The sequence below is a fragment of the Peromyscus maniculatus genome, chromosome 1 (assembly GCF_049852395.1).
Source record: "Peromyscus maniculatus bairdii isolate BWxNUB_F1_BW_parent chromosome 1, HU_Pman_BW_mat_3.1, whole genome shotgun sequence".
NCBI lineage: Eukaryota > Metazoa > Chordata > Mammalia > Rodentia > Cricetidae > Peromyscus > Peromyscus maniculatus.
Genome location: NC_134852.1, coordinates 133,771,835 through 133,788,630, shown reverse-complemented (window position 1 = coordinate 133,788,630; position 16,796 = coordinate 133,771,835). Strand labels below are relative to the sequence as shown.

General features: G+C 43.6%; 1 long non-coding RNA gene across 2 annotated transcripts in view; it reads right to left on the bottom strand.

Moving 5' to 3' along the window:
- Nucleotides 1–1,627: 1,627 nt before the first annotated feature.
- Nucleotides 1,628–16,796, bottom strand: part of LOC121831542 (uncharacterized) — an 83,617-nt gene continuing 68,448 nt past the window's right edge. The window contains exon 4 of one of the 2 annotated variants that reach the window (XR_013044739.1): nt 1,628–4,882. This is a non-coding gene — a long non-coding RNA (uncharacterized LOC121831542). The remainder of the gene's footprint in view (nt 4,883–16,796) is intronic. The other variant, XR_013044736.1, reaches the window with a different exon arrangement.

Sequence of the window (16,796 nt, the reverse complement as noted above, 5' to 3'; positions counted from 1 at the left end):
TGTTTGTGTAACAAATGGGTTGTCGTGTTTGGACACTGAAGGGATGAGCAGCAAGAGCACACAGCAAGAGCCGAACACACATCTGTTGTTCTCATTCTCATCCTGACTAACAAGGAACCCGCAGCTAACCGATCTAAATGCAATCCCTTGCTTCCTTTTCTGCTCCTCACACTGAGGCACTGATTCTGTTAACCATTTCAGCATCTTCCCAGGAACCAAAATCCAGTTTCCTCAGCCTTCTCTCTCACCTCTCCCTTTCTCCAGAGTCAGAAAAACCAAAAGCAGATGTTTCTGGGTTGTGGCATCTTTTCCTCTTCTTCTCCATACACCTCCACCATAGATCCTTCCTGCTCTAGATGACTAAAAGAGTTCAAGGATCCATTTCCCTGTTTTCTCTCTCAGCCTGAAGCCACATACCCACCCCTGTCCTGCCCTCCACATTAGTGCCACAATTATCTCCCCGAAACACAGGTCTGTATTAGGCAGGCTAAGTTAGGCTAGGCTGTATAACAAACAAACCCTAAACAAACAAAACTTTGTGAGGAAAAAAATGAAATTATTTTACAGATTTTTGCAAACATGCAACTTAATAGAAAGAGTTGGATTCTCATGTTGCTTCTACAGTCAGTTTGTTGTGATATGTTGCTTTAGTTGAAGGGAATGAAGAGGATTCAGCCTCACAGAGATGTGTAATTAAAAGAGAAGTGTTATAATTAATGTTTTCAGATGGCTGTGGAGGAAATTCTACCAGAATTTGACAAGTGCTTATTTTCTTAAAGGCTATTTTCAGTGTAGAATATTAAGTCTTGTGAATGAACTTTCATATTCTGCTATATCACAAGATAATATATTAAACTGTCTTGCAACCTGATGGATGCTCTGTGTGATTGGCAACGTCATTCACTGGTCATCTAGGGAATGTTGATTCACTGAGTTATGAAAATCTTCCAAATGCTGGCACGCTTTCTTATATATTTTTTTTTTAATCACAACAATCAATGCCCTAATTTCATCCAAAATATCTCTAGAAACGGGGAGGAGGCTGTTATACTAACTGCAGCGGATATGCTTCAAACTGTAGTTTTGCCCTGGAAGACAGATTTTACTCATGACAATATACACTGCTTCACTTTCTTAAAGTGCCAGGCTCTTTTCAGCCATTCTCCAAAAGAAAGTTATACACCAGATACTTATGTCAAAAACCATTGTTCGTCTCTCAGTCGTGTTTTCAAGGTAAAGTGCTGTCAGATGTTTTTTACAGCCTACTGAGTCCAAGTAGTGCTGACCATATGTGGGGCCATCCACTGGAACGTGGCAACCCACCGCTGGCCACACCCACAAAGAAAAATGACCATCCCTCCCCAGCAGTCATCAGCTGCCAATAATCCTTCAGCTAGGAGTGGGGCCGGAAGAAAAAGCAAGTAGCTTATTAAATATAGCTACATTTTCCAAAACAAATGATTTCATGGGAAGGACAGCAATGCTGAACATTTTGACAGTTCTCCTTAGCACTTGGCTTGGCACTCACCTGCCTAAGTACCTTTTCTCAAGACAACCACCATACTGGGTTTGCAGCAGGATGCTATACACACGCCATTTCGTCACACAGAATGGAGAAAGACAGTTATACTCAAGGCCTGGGGTTTTTTTAATAATGATTTTTACTGCTCCACCAAGGGCACTTATAAACCAGTGTTCTTTTCTACTCAAGTGTGCAATAACCAGGCACATAATGACTGCCGACAGAGAAGGTTCGAGCCTTGATCCGTGACAAGTGTCAGTCTTGCTGTGACATGGTTTCTGTTCCCTTGTAAATTTCTTCCTTATCTTTTTGATCCTTCTTGCTTGAGTTGGGAATGTTTCCCACAGGTCATGGTTCAGGCATGTGGTCACATGGTTATGTTATATTTGGGGAGATCATGAAGCCTTTGGGACTGTGGTCTAGCAAGCAGAGGCAGGTCTCTGGGGACAAGGCTTGAAAGTGAACCCATAACTGGCTCCAGCTGAGAGTTCTGTTTTCTGACCCAGAGGTGTGAACATGCTGCAGGCTGCTGCTTCCCGTGGCCATGCCTTCCCCACCATGAGGGACTTGGTTCCTGAAAACTGTGAGCCCAAGACATTTATCCACTGAGTGCTCCAGTCAGGTGTTTGATGACAACGACGAGAAACCTGAATAATACAGTGAGGCACTGAGCAGATCCCGGGGATAGCCTGGGGTTGGTGTTCCATCTTCTGAGATTCACTGATCTGCCATACTGTGATTAATGCAGCAATGTATTACAGTATACACTATATAATGTGGCAGTGGCCTCTCCTCACCACAGTGGTGCTACTGTGGTTAATACAGCAGGGTTCTGTCATACACAGTTGATAATGTAGTAATGGCTCCTCCTCAGTGGTTCTGCTCTCAGGGCCAGTCCACAATCCAGAGACAGTTGTAGAGAAATTCTGACAAAGTAAGTAACCACCTTACTTTTCATTTTTATTTAATTTTTTAAACATTGTGCTGCATTTTATCAAATAACCATCAATGATAAACTAGGATGTTTTAAGTTCATAATTTCCAAATGAGAAAAAGAAACCCACAAGCTCCTTTTCTAACCTGGCAAATATCCATAAAATCATTGTCTTTAGTTTGCTTTAAGTATTTTATGTATTATTATTTCGGGTGGGGTGATGTGGGGGTGTGCTCACCAAGGCGCATGGGTGAAGATCAGAGGATAGCTTCACGGAGTCAGTTCTCTCTGTCTACCACGGGTTCCAGGGACCAAACTCACACGTGCGTGGGAAGCCCGTCTACCCAGTAAGCCTTCTCACTGGCTCCATCCGTACTGTCCTGACCACTGCAGGATATCCAGAATGTCCAATCCTTCACACTTGTTCTTTTACAGCCTTGTTCTGACTTTCTGGTTCCTTTACCTTTCTGTGTAAACTTTATGGTAATGGTGCCTACATTTGAGGATTGTAAAGAAATCTTAAATTAATATCTTCATCATGTTGAGGCTTTCCAGTGATAAACGTAACACGGCTCCGTGATTATGTAAACTTCATTTGATTTCTTCCATGAGCATTGTATTAGTTACTTTCCCATTGCTGCCAGTACCATTTTAAGGGAGAGTTGGTTCTGGCTTACAGTTCCAGGGGAATACAGTCTACCATGGCAGGGAAGTCCAGTGGTAGGAGAAGGAGGCTGCCTAGTCATGCTGCATCCACACTCAGGAAGCAGAGAGAGCAGAAACTGGGGCCGAGTTAAAAAGCCTCATGGCCCACCCCTGGTGACTGACTTCCTCCAGGGAGGCTCCGCCTCCTAAAGGTCCCACAACCTTTCGAGCATCACTAGCAGGGCACAAAGTGTTCAAACATGATCATATGTGGAACATTTCACATTCAAACCACAACAAACATCATGTGCTTTTCAGCATACAAGTCCTATGCACGTTTTGTTGGGTTTGCACTATGTGAGTAGCGCTCACAAATGGCCCATGTGTGTGATGACAGAATAAGCTGTTGGAATCTTATTTCCTGCAACCTTGCTGACTCACTTACTAGTGTGATGGCTGTGTTGGTAGGTTCCGTGAGCTTTCCTGTGTGTCTTCTGAAGATGGGGACCATTTGATATCTTCCTTTCTATATTGGTTTTTCCTCACTGTGACAAATATCCAAGAGAAATAACCTAAAGAGGAAAGATGGATCTGGGTTCATGGTTTTACAGGTCTCAGTCTGTGGTCAGTTGATGGCACTGTCAGAGGCCTGAGGTGAGGAATAGTGTGGCTGTAGGAGAACGATACAGCAAAGCAGCTCACCCTGGTGGCCAGGAAGCAGAGACAGACAAGAGGAAGAAGCTGGGACAAGGGACATCCCCCAAGAACTTACCTCAGTGGCCTACATCCTTCAGCTAGGCTCACCCCTACAGTCTCTGTCACCACCCAGCACAGTGCCACCAGCAGGGAACCACACCTTCAACACATGACCCTGTGAGTCAGGTTTCACAATCAAGACATCACACTTTTTGACTGCATTTATTCCCTTTTCCTGCCTCTACTCAAGCTAAAATTTTCGTCATTATTTGGGTTTCTAGTTTGATTCCTGGCTGGAAGACACACTGTTGTTTCTATCTCTTAAGTTTGTTTTATGGATCAGGATATGGTCCACGTTGGTCTGTATTCCATGAGCACTTGAGAAGTCTATGTTTGAAAGAGAGGACTATAAATATTGATGAGATCACGTTGGTTGGTGATGCTCTTGACTTTTTGCACATCCTTCTAATTGTCTATCTAATTGTTGAAGCAATTGCTAGAGAAGACTTCGGGGGCAATGGTAACTTCCTCTGCTACTCCTTTGAGTTCACTCAGTTGCTTACGCACATATTTGAGCATTTGGAGCTCCGTTGTTTGATGGTAGAACACTGAAGATTGCTGTCTTTTGGATTAACTCATTTAACACTGTGTAAGGCCCAACTCTGGCGATTCTCTGTTCTGCAGTTTGTTTCACCTGGTATTGCTGGATCCACTCCAACTTTCCTTTAACTTGGCCATTGCTGTCTTGTTTTGTTTGGGGCAGTACAGTAGACTAAACCCAGACCTTCCTGAATGTTAAAAAAGCACTCCATCATGGAGCTCTGCCCCCAGCCCTTGCTCATTTATGAGTCTGAGACAGAGCCTTACTAAATTACTAAAGTTGGCTTTGAAATCATTCTGTAGTAGGGGTCAACCTTGAACTTGTGATCCTCCTGCTTCAACCATCCAAACGCTGAAATTACAGGCCTATGCCCCCATTTCTGGCTTCATCATTTGTTGCATCCAACTTCCCAGCTGATCCTGTTTCCTCAGACTGGAAGCCTCTGTGTCCTCATATCGGAATGGCTCTCAGCTGAACCGTGCTGCTGAGAAAAAAAAAAAGCTTGTAACTAAATTATACAAGAAAAACTATCCAATAAGTATATATAATATATACAGTCAAGAATTACATTTAACGATGTTGAGTCCATTAACATTTGACAGATTCAGATTAAAAAACTTCAATATATATATATATGTGTGTGTGTGTGTGTGTGTGTATTAACAATGTCCAGTCCAGTAACATTTGGCAAACTCAGACAAAAAATGTTCATTAATTATCTTATTTAAAACACGTAGTTCCTTTTTAAAAGTAGATTCCATAATCTCCCTTTTTATTTTATCATACCCATATTTTCTCTTTTTTCTTTTCATAATAGGTTCAGTAGTCTACCTTTTGTCAGTTTTATATCTTCCCCTTTTTCTTTTCAGTGTAGATTCAGTGATCTACCCATTTGTCCTATTATTTCTTTATCTTTTTTCTCAGAGTAGATTCAATTATCTACCTCAAATCTATATTCTCTTTTTTTCTTTTTCTTTCTTTTTTCTCAAACAAAAACTCTGAATCTAATCTCCTTGTTCAGCTTTTTTCTTGACCATTAACAATTAACAACTTGTAACCAACCATTATAAAACAATAACAATATCCATAACTCATTAAACGACCAAAAAACTCCCCACCCCACCTCTTGGGAATGTGGGTGTCATTTTCTTAAAATTACTTCCCACTTTCTAGGGGTGAAGACATCTTTGAGGAATCCTGAAAAGAAAAATTTTGGGTTAATTGTCAAGTCCTGTATCATTTGTCCAGTCGCTGCAAAATGAGAAAGTGCAGAGCTTGTTTCAAGTCCTTGTTCAAGTAGTCTGTCAGGCTGGATCATCTCAGCAAGCCATTTCAAAATTGTCCTGAATAGTTTGTAGTCCAAAGTCGATCTTTCTGTGGTGTTAATCAGCTTAATGGCTTTACCATAGTCCATGTGGAATCATCTTTGTGGAGTCCGGTCTTCCTTTTGAAGATTTCAAAGTCACTGTTAGGCGTGGTCATGGTTCCCTAAAGATTTTTTTTTTTTTTTTGTGCCTCCTCTGTGGTTTGGAGCAATCATAGTAATCTGATAAATGTCTGTCTCTTGGAACCATGAATGTTCTTCCCTAGAAGAGAAAATCTTCACAGCAATTTCTCCCCACCATTTGTCTTGCCAAATTTTTCCAAACTGACCTTTGCCAATGCTTTCTTGTAATGCGATGGTCCTGGCAATTCTTCTCTGAACCAGCAGAGGTAAACCCTTCGTCCCAGGTAGCAACATCACTGCAGTCACCAACATGATGAGAAGCAGCCGGCAAGTTGGAGCAGGAGCCACTGCCTCCATGGTCCCACTGCCGTTTGTGGCTAGACCCCGGCCGAAGCTTCTCCTAAGCAAGCCTCCTAGGCCAGCCTCAAACTTGGGATCCTCCTGCTTCTGCCTCCTTCAGTAAATCCTACCGGCGTGTGCTACCTCAACCGGCTTAGGGAGCTGGGGTCTGAGTTGGGGCCCACAAGGCCACAAGCAAGCAGCTTTTTCATGAGTTCATACCACGAACGTTGGGCGCCAGATGTTGCATGAATCTTAAAAGTTCTGGCCAACTTCTCAGCTGATCTTGTTTCCTCAGACTGGAAGCCTCTCTGTCCTCATATCCATTGAATGGCTCTCAGCTGGAACTGTGCTGCTCAAAATCTAAAAGCTTAACCAACCAAATGCTTCTAGTTTCTGGTCCTCACGCCTTATATATCTTTCTGCTTTCTGCCTCACTCCCTGAGATTAAAGGCTCGATTTCTGGGATTAAAGGCATGAGTAACCATGCCTGTCTGTATCCTTGAACATATGGATTTCTGCCTTTGGAATGCTAGGATTAAAGGCGTGTGCTACCACTACCTATCCTCTATGTTTAATATTGTGGCTGTTCTGTCTCTGACCCCAGATAAGTTTATTAGGGTGCACAATATTTTGAGGAACACAATACCACCTCAATCATTTCTTTCTTTCAAAACATTTTGGGGCCTGGCTCACTAGTAGAGGGCTTGTTTAGCATGTATAAGACCCTAGGTTCAATACCCACTCAACCCACCCCACCCCAAGAAAAACAAGGGGGAAAAAACACTTTCTAGTCCTGCCCCATCTTTCTGTGACACTTACCATGTAAATGTCAAGGGTTTGTTTTAGTAACACTCCACAGACCCCTGAGGCTCTTTTTCCTTATATGGATTCACTAACTCTTCCACCTCTCTCCCAATTCTGCCAGCAGCTCTCCACTGAGCTTTTCTCTCGTGTTGTGACTCTGAGGCAGTACTATTTCCCCTTGGTTCTTCCTGTGACCTCTCCTTTCTCACTTCTATTGTTTCCTTTTGAGCATGTGTGTTACTGTTGAAGTATTTTTTTTATGAGAGACACCTCAATTTTTAGCTAATAATTCTGACATCTCTGTATTTTGATCCTACTATAGACTGGTTGTACTTTTCATTTAGTTTAAAATCTTCAATGTTCTTAGCAACACGTGTGATTTTCAACTGCAGCCTCAATGTTCTTGTGCTATGATGACTTCAGCTCCTATTTAGACCTGTGGCTTTTATTTAAAATCCTTCCACTTGCCTCTCAGGCCATGAATGACAGCACTCCACCTCATTTTCACCAGACCGAGGAAGGATTGCAGGTCCCCCATTCAATCTCTATGGGTGTCCTCATAGACCATTCCTACTTACTGTCATTACTGTTGAGGAGAGACATTTCTGCTTCTCACGTGATCTCCTCAGGCAATCTGCTGAGACTGTCTTTATTACCTCCAGCAATAAAGGCCATAGCACCCAAGGAGAAGTCTAGCACTACCACCTCTTATGGTTTAAATGTATCCCCTCCAAAATTCATGGGTTATCAGTGTGTAAGGTCCTCAAGTGATGATTAGACCATAAAGGGTCCCCCCTCATTAGTATCATAAAGGCCCTTGAGAAGAGGCTTCACCTGGCACTTCGCTGGCTTGCCTTCCTTCTTCCATGGAGCATGCAGACCAGTGTGTTCTCTCTGACAACCTCAGATGACCTGCCCCTCACCAGGCTATGATTAGACACATCTGATCTTTATAAATTACCTGGTATTAGATTTTTGTTATGAAACCAGGAACAGCCATTTCTGCCAGTGGGAGTGGAGTCCAGGCTCTTCACAAGGCCTCCACTAATACTCCAGGATTTTGATGAAGGCTCTTCCATCCCTGAGTCCATGCCAGTGGGGCCTGGGCATCATGCTAATGTCTTATAAAGTAGGGTCTTGCTCCTCACTCAGGCTTTGCTGGTGCAGTTGGCAAATAGGTCACACTGTTTGAAAGGTTTAGGCTGCAGAAAAGGGAACTTTGGTCTAGAGTTTTCTCTGGAAGGAAGTTTATTTCTGTACAGGATACAGAAAGAGTGAGTACTTAGTGGGCTCTTTTTATCCATCTCCCACTGGTATTTCTAGTCATGGGTTCTTCAGCACCAAGGCTAGCATGTGATGCCTATCCTTGTAACCCATCGATGAGTGCAGTTCCCACACTCATCAAAGAAGCTGTCCTTCCATCTGACTTATTCTGTTGGGAAAACTTATTACCCTGCATGTATGTGTTTGAAAGAGGGGTGCATTTCTGGTTCAACCACCTTATGTCCCTTCTGCTAGTACATGCTGTGGATAGAATTAACCAGATGCATATCTCGCCTGTTGTGGTCTTTGCTGAACTGGAGACTGTATCTAAGTGGAAAATAAAAGAGATGCTTCAGAAACCAAAAGAAGAAGAAGAAGAAGAAGAAGAAGAAGAAGAAGAAGAAGAAGAAGAAGAAGAAGAAGAAGAAGAAGAAGAAGAAGAAGAAGAAGAAGCTGTCCTTCGCAGCACATGGAGGACATCACAGAAATCCACAACTGGTCGGAACACAGAAGACAACTAGCTGTGGGACACCCATCTCCAGATGATGCATCTACAACACACCCCCTACACCGAAGGCTCTGAAGAGCGAGAGGAAAGATAATAAAAGACAGGACCAAGATGGCTACTGGGGAGACAGTGTCTTCTATATGGGAGAAGGAGGTTGTGTACATACATTCTCAACAATACAGCTGCCTAAATAAGACCTGTATAATGATACCAGTTGACATGACACTGTGGATAGGTGATCTTTCACAAGGCTTCACTCTTTGGTGAAGAGCTACAGGCTATTAATGGCCACTAAAAGGGGGAGAATTAATCTTCTCCTGGGATGAGTCCCCTGATAGGTTATCCAATCCCAAGTTGTCATCCCTAAACATATTACATACAAATAACACTAAATGGACTCAGCAGTGTGCGTGCGTGTGTGTGTGTGTGTGTGTGTGTGTGTGTGTGTGTGTGTGTGTGTGTGTGTATGCACGTGGCTGGTGGGGTACAAGTACGTATGTGATGGCAGGCATGCAGAGGTCTGTGGTCTGTTCTCTCCTTCTACCATTTGGGTTCTGGGAATCAAACTTAGGTCATCAGACTTGGCAGCAAGTACCCCTACCCCTGAGACATCTCCACAGTCCACATACTTAGCAGGAGAAAGAATGTAGCCTGCGACTGTCTCAGAGACAAGAGCCCCGAAACCAGTCAGGTCCAAACAAAAAGATTACCTGCATTACCAAAACAAAAAGTCACCTCTTGCCATTTGGAGTCCATCCTTCTGTTTGTTTTGCTTTGTCGTTTTGTTTTGTTTTGTGATGAGATCTTGGTGTGTAGCCTAGAATTCATGACCCTCCACCCTCAGCCTCCCTGTGACCCTCCCAGTGCCTCACCTGGCCCCTTTTTCTCCATACTAATTTAAAGAGAGAAAAGAGGGATGGAAGAAAAAAGGGAAGGAGTGAAAAAGACAAAGAGGAAGAGAGAGGGGGGAGAAGTGGAGAGGAGGAGAGAGAGAGGGGGAAAGATTTTGTTGTTGATTTTTACCAGAACAAAACTATACTACACACATTCTCAGCAATTTGCTTTGTCCCTTAATAGCATATAACAGGCATCCCTTCAGTGTGAAAAAAAAAAAAAGAAAGAAATCATAGGTTTAACTTTTTTTCTCCTTAACTACTTAATATTTCATAGTAAGAAAGGGCCATGTTTATTTAAGCTCTTCCATTTTATTGTCTTAACAAATACGTACATTTATTATATAAGGGAGACTGCCAAAAGAAGAACAGCCCAGGACAAACACACCGTGTATTTTTAAGCTGAACACGGCATGGAGACAAAGCTAAAAAGGCCCATGACAATTTGCATTTCCACTGTGGTACATGAGAATGCAAGCTGCTGTCGGCATTCCCGCAGTTCTGGAAGCTCCCCCTCATTTGCAGTTTTCGCCAACCTTTGAAGGCTTAAAAGTCCCCCATTTTTAATTAATGCCTGTTTACTGGCCTCCTGATCTCTGCCCATGCCACCCTCCACTTTTCTGCTGGGCATTGCTATGCTGCTCACCCGAGCACTTAGCACCCAACTCTATCTGTCAAATGTATTTCAAATACCCTCTCTCCGTCTAACTCCAACCGAGGGCCAGAGTGTTTTCACAGACATTTTCCTTATCATACTTGCCACGTTGGATTGTCCTTGCCTAATGATTGTTGTCCCTGCTAACAGCTCTGCTTTTTAAGGTAAGAATCGCCCACCCGAGTTTGATGCCCATCCTGAGTGACAGTGCACAAACAGTAAGCACTCAAGGGTTCCTGAACTAGCTGGTGAATATCTGTCTCAATAAACAAGGCTCATCTGCGTGCCCCTTCCCGGTGCCACCCTGAGTGACGCATTAATGACAAGTGTTCCATCAAGCGTCAGTGTGACCTGCACAATTACAACCTGAAGCAAGGAGCATAGGAAAGCGACAGCACCTCGTTCCTGTGGCTAAGCTGTGGTCACAAGGAAGGACAAGAAAATTGCACCATCTGCCTGGACTTGGATGGAAAGGCCTGGCTCGCCCAGAGCGTCGCATGGGATACATGGGAGTGTGCATACTTGTGATTTCAGGGGATGAAGGTGATTTTCATGTTATGTGTCACTTGTGGAACCATCTATCGTTGCAGTTGGCTCAAAGCCTTTATGCCAAGTTACTTGCTGCTAGGGGAGAATCAGATAAAGAAGGAAGAAATCATTTCTCCTGAGTTTCAAGGACTCTCTCCAAAGCAGGAAAAACCAGGCTACTGTAGGGTTTGCCATTACCACCAAAATGAAGCATGACAGAGATTTAGAGCTAAACAGAGGACAAGAAGCGGAAGGAGGCATGGAAGGAAATGGGGGGTTGGTGTGCACGTGGTGTTGAGGAGACATGTCGGGACAGCACTAGAGAGAGAAGAAAGGATAGCATCTCCAAGCCAGACGAACGTCGGTGCCAGTCTTGCCCATTATGGTCTCTTACCAATCAGTGTCAAGTCCCATGGACTCACACCTACAGGCACAAGCCACCATACACCTCTCTGGAACGTTGCCACAGGTGATCTTCCCGAGTCCCATTCCACCCCTGGCTGCTTCTGCACCCTTGACTGTTCTTGTCAACATTACAGGCTAAGTTGAAGAGTTTGTTGAGGCTGGATTCTTGGATGCAACCTTAGGTACAATAGGCTTCTTCCTCATACCTAGAGGCTACCTTATGGAGCCAGAATACGAATCCAACTTTGCCCTGGCTCCACCTGCTTAATGATCCCTGTTTCCCAGACCCCATGATACCAGAAGGACCAGCTGTCCTCACCAGCCAATCCCAGAGGGGTGGAGCCTGGACATTAAAACATGGTCTCCTGTTGGAATGGACTGTTGCCAGGGCTCAGGGTCATGTGGCTCTCATGGCAGCCTCTGTAACAACAATGCACCTTGAGCACGGCGGGGGTGGGGGGTGGGGGGGGAGTGGCACTAGGCAGCGTCCCCACTCAGCAGAAATATGTTTAATATCTACTTGAAAAGCAGAATGAAAGAGACGCTAATCATAATATTTTCTAGCCATGAGAGTGTCTAATTTAAAATATGAATGAATTATATTTTTTAAGTCACAAGACAAAAATGGGAACTCAAGAAGGTTGAAGCATATGCCATTGTCTAAATTAGGAAAAGTCACTATTTCAAGAACATGACATTGTTCCTTAAATTCATACATGAACCTATTGTACATGGCTAAAATTGAATCCCAATAATTTTGAAACTTAGTAATTTGATTATATATATGAATACAATCACAAGTGTGTGCATGTATGCATACACACACACACACACACACACACACACACACACACACACACAGCCAAGATCTTAAGAGAAAAGAATGGTGTCATAGTATCACATACCACAACATATAATAAAGATGTAATAATAAAACAATATGGCGCCAGCCCAGGAATCAGCCAATAGATAAATAGAACGTAATTTAAGAATCCGGAAATGGAAGAAAGCAAGTAGGGATCTTCAAATCTTCGCTCTCCCTCCTCTCCTTCAAATCCAATCCCCCAGTCTCAGCCCCAGCCCCATAGCAGGCCACCTGCTGTGGTACCCCCTTCCTTTCTTCCCCCATCTCCAGCAGATCACACAGATCTTCTCCTGCAGCCTCCCTTACCACCCCATCCCTTCATCTCAGCCTCCACTTTGCACAGGCACTCCCTGGGAACTCACTGGCCATGCCACCATGGGGGAAGATAGGCCAGAGAAGTCTTAGGCTGTCTTCAGATCTGCAATCTTCCTCCTGTCCTCCAAATCCAATCCCCTGATCTCATCCCCAGCTCTGGAACAGACTGCTTTCTGTGGCCTGTACTCCCTCACTGCCCCCTTTCACAGGGGACTAAGCAGATCCTGGTGGCACACTCTGCTTTCCTTCCTCCTGTGGAACTCCTCAGCCCCCCACTTCTGGTTTCATCCCCATTCCCTAGTGTCAGCTTCCAATGCCTCATATGGTGGTTTGAATAGGAATGGCCCCCTAGACTCCTGTGTTTGAATACTTGGTCCATAGGGAGTGGCACTATTAGGAGGTATGGCCTAGGAGGTAGATGTGGCTTTGTTAGAGGAAATGTGTCATTAAGGAGTGGGCTTCAAGGTCTCTGAAGCTCAAGCCATTCACTTCTGCTGTCTGTGGATCAAGATGTAGAGCTCTCAGCTCCTTCTCCAGCACCATGTCTTCCTATACATATGATAGTCATATGATAATGGACTAAATCTCTGAAACTATAAGCAAGCCCCAATTAAATGTTTTCCTTTATAAGAGTTGGTATGGTCACAGTGTCTCTTCACAGCAATATAAACCCTAACTAAAACACCTAGAAAGATATTCAAGCCAGGAACCAGTCAGAATGGCCAAGGTCAATAAAACAAATGATGGCTCAGTCTGTTGAGGATGTGGAATAAGGGAAACACTCCTCACTTACTGGTGGGAATGCAAACTTGTACAGCAATTATGGAAACCAGTGTGGCAGTCCTTCAGAAAGACAGGAATCCATCCACCTTCAAGATCCAGCTATAGAATATAGCTAAAAGATGCTTCATCCTATTACAGAGACTCTTGCTCAACCATGTTCGCTGATGCTGTATTAATAATAGCCAGAAATTGGAAACAACCCAGATGTCTGTCAATGGATAAATGGATAAAGAAAATGTGGTACATTTACACAATAGAATATTATTTGGCCATTAAAAAATGAAATCATAAAATTCACAGGTAAATGGATGGAACTAGAAAAAAAATCATCCTGAGTGATGTAACCCAGACCCAGAAAGACAAACAGGGTATTACTCACTTATATGTGGATGTTAGGCTAGGTAGAGACAAAGGGACTAGGGGGAAGGATGGATCTCCCTAGGAAAGGTAAATAAAATAGATAGTTACGGATGGACAATGGGAGACATGGACTGGTAATATCAAACAGTAATGGGGAGGGGACAAGAGGATGAGGGAGGGAGTATGGGGAGGAACAGCTAAAAGTAAGGGCCATTTGAGGGGTCATTTGGAAATCTAACACAATAGAAGCTTCCTAAAATATACACATATATGAAGGCAATCTAAATGAAATAGCAAAGTAACAGGGGAGACAGAGCCCCAGCTGGACATCTTTCATCACCAAGTGAAGTTTCTAGGGCCTGAAATGGGTTATATCCAACCAAGTTCTTGGCCAAAGGAATCCCATGGGAACCCCCAAACAATGAAAGTGGTCGCCAGCGTCATTGGTGGCCCCCTTAAACTGACAGTAAGACTCTACTGCTGCAGGTAACAGCTACACAGCTTGTTGAACATGGGGAAGTCAAGTTGGTGTCTACCGAGAGCCTTCACCCCTACCCATGATACTAGAAGATACTCTGCATGCTACCAAAGGAGGAACATAAATACCGACTCGGCCACATACCCTCTGATCTACAATGGTGACCTGTTTGCAAACTACAGTGGTACAATAGTGCCACCAAGCTTCTGGGAGTAACCAACCAATATCTGATTTGCATTAAGGCCCACTCCATGAGATGGAACTCATACACAAAGCTGAGACTGGATAGGCCTAGGGGACTAGAGCAAAAACCACACACTCCTGCTCTGCTAAAGGAACACAGCAGTAAAATGACTCCTTACGACATCCCGCTGTACTCATAGATCAGTGCCTTGCTCAGTCGTCATCAGAGACAGTGCCTTCCTGCAGCTGATGGGAACAAGTACAGAGAAAAACAATTCACAGACACCTTGGAACTCTCAGTCCTAAATGGGAGTCTCTATCAAATTATTCCCCTCACGACTCAGGGAACCCTGTACAAGAGGAGGCAGAAACAGCCGAAGAGCCACATGGGATGAAGAACACCCAGGGAATCAAGGCTTAAACACAGCATGACCAACACTCATAAGGACTCACAAAGAGTGAGTGCATGTGGCAGCATGCACAGGGCCTGCACGGGTCTGTAGATGTAGTCCTAGGGCTGAAAGAAGTAGACACATGCCCCCATCTCTAAACCAGAACTTAACTCCAAATGATAACCACTTGCAAATGAGGGACTGGATTTCTCCAAGGGAGTCTCAAGAGGGAAACAAACCACTCTTAAGAGTCGGCCCCGTGCCCAGTAGTACACAGTAATAGATGACCAACACAAATCAAACTCAGTGGCATCTTTGGCGGTTCATGTCTCATAATGGTGTGGCGGGGCTTTTCTTTTGTCTTGTTTTAAACTTGCAGGTCCTTTACATATATATTGTGGCTTCTGGTTTTGTGTTTTTAAGGGATTCCTCTGTGTGTGAGCATGTTTCTGTGTCTACATGCATTTCTTGTGCTATATCTTTGGTTCTTTTTCTTCTTTGGATGCTTTGTCCTATTCTGATTTGTTTGTTTTTATTTATCTTATTCTATTATTATTCCTTAGATGCCTCTCTGCTTTCTAACAACAGACAGAAAGGGTGTGGATCTAGATGGGAGGGGAGATGGAGAGTAATGAGAAGTGGGGAAGGAAACCATGATCAGAAGATATTGTATGAAAAAAAATCTATGTTCATTTTCTTTTAGACCAATAGTATTTGCTTTTACCCTAAGTCTCTGGACTATCTATTCTCTAGTTCTTGGTCACTCAAGCAGTGTCAGATATGGGTTTCATCTCATGGAATTTTCAATTTTAAAAAAAGGAAAAAAAATCATAAAAACAAAAACCACAATAAACTTACTATAAATCCTCAGGTTTATTTCTGTACATAACCCTGTTCAAAAAGTTCACTAGGCCAGGCAGTGGTGGTGCACACCTTTAATCCCAGCACTGGGGAGGCAGAGCCAGGCAGATCTCTGTGAGTTTGAGGTCAGCCTGGTCTACAGAGTGAGATCCAGGACAGGCACCAAAACTACACAGAGAAACCCTGTCTCGAAAAAAAAAAAAAAAAAAGTTCATTAGTGGTAAGGTACTTGTCTACATGTGCAAGGCCCTGTGTCTAATCTTCAGCGCTACACAAACCAACAAATGAAGAATTCTGTAGGGAATGGAGTGCCATACCTTCCCTTGACACACATTCAGTGAGAAACAATCGTGTCTGCCCCGAAATTGTGCCCTTCTACTTGCTTCTCAATGTAAATTTGTGTGCTAATCCTCAGTACTGACCAACTGTCTTTCTTGAGATATATTACACTTTTAAAAAGCAGCAAAATCTAGACAGATACTCTTGAAAAGCCAAAGCTACAGCGATAAAGAAGAGAACAGTAGCTGCATGGGCGGAAGTAGATGTGACAGCAAAGAAGCAGACTGGAAAAGTAGGAGGTGATAGAACTTTTCTGAATCCTGTATTTTGGGTGGCCTCAAACTCATAATCCTCCTGCCTCTGCCTCCTCAGTGCTGGGATTACAGGCAGATACTGCCATGCCTTCCTTACTTTTTCAATAATTTGGGGACATTTTTTAAAATTTTAACCTGATTTATTACCTGTATGTTTGAGGAGCATGCATGCCACAGTGGTCATGTGGAGGTCAGAGGACAGCTAGCTTTTGGAGTTGGTTCTCTCCTTCCATCGTAGGTTCTTGGTTTCAAACTCAAGTCATCAGAAGCACTGAGCCACCTTGCTGGCCCTGAGAATGTTTTTTAATGCAATAAATTCTGATCACAGTTCCCCTCCCACAACTCCTCCCAGATCCTCCCCCACCCACCTAACTCCATGTTCTCTCTCTCTCTCTCTCTCTCTCTCTCTCTCTCTCTCTCTCTCTCTCTCTCTCTCTCTCTCTCAGAAAATACAAACCAACCAGAATTAAAACACACATACTGAAAAAGAAAGAGAGAGAGAAGGGAAGGGAGGGAAGGACGGAGGGAGGGAGGGAGGGGGGGAGGGAGGGAGAAAAGAAAGAAAGAAAGAAAGGAAGGAAGGAAGGAAGGAAGGAAGGAAGGAAGGAAGGAAGGAAGGAAGGAAGGAAGGAAGGAAGGAAGGAAGGAAGGAAGGACATGGACATAAAACCAGAAGCCATAATACACAAGCAAAAGACCAATAAGACAAAAAATGCCCAAACA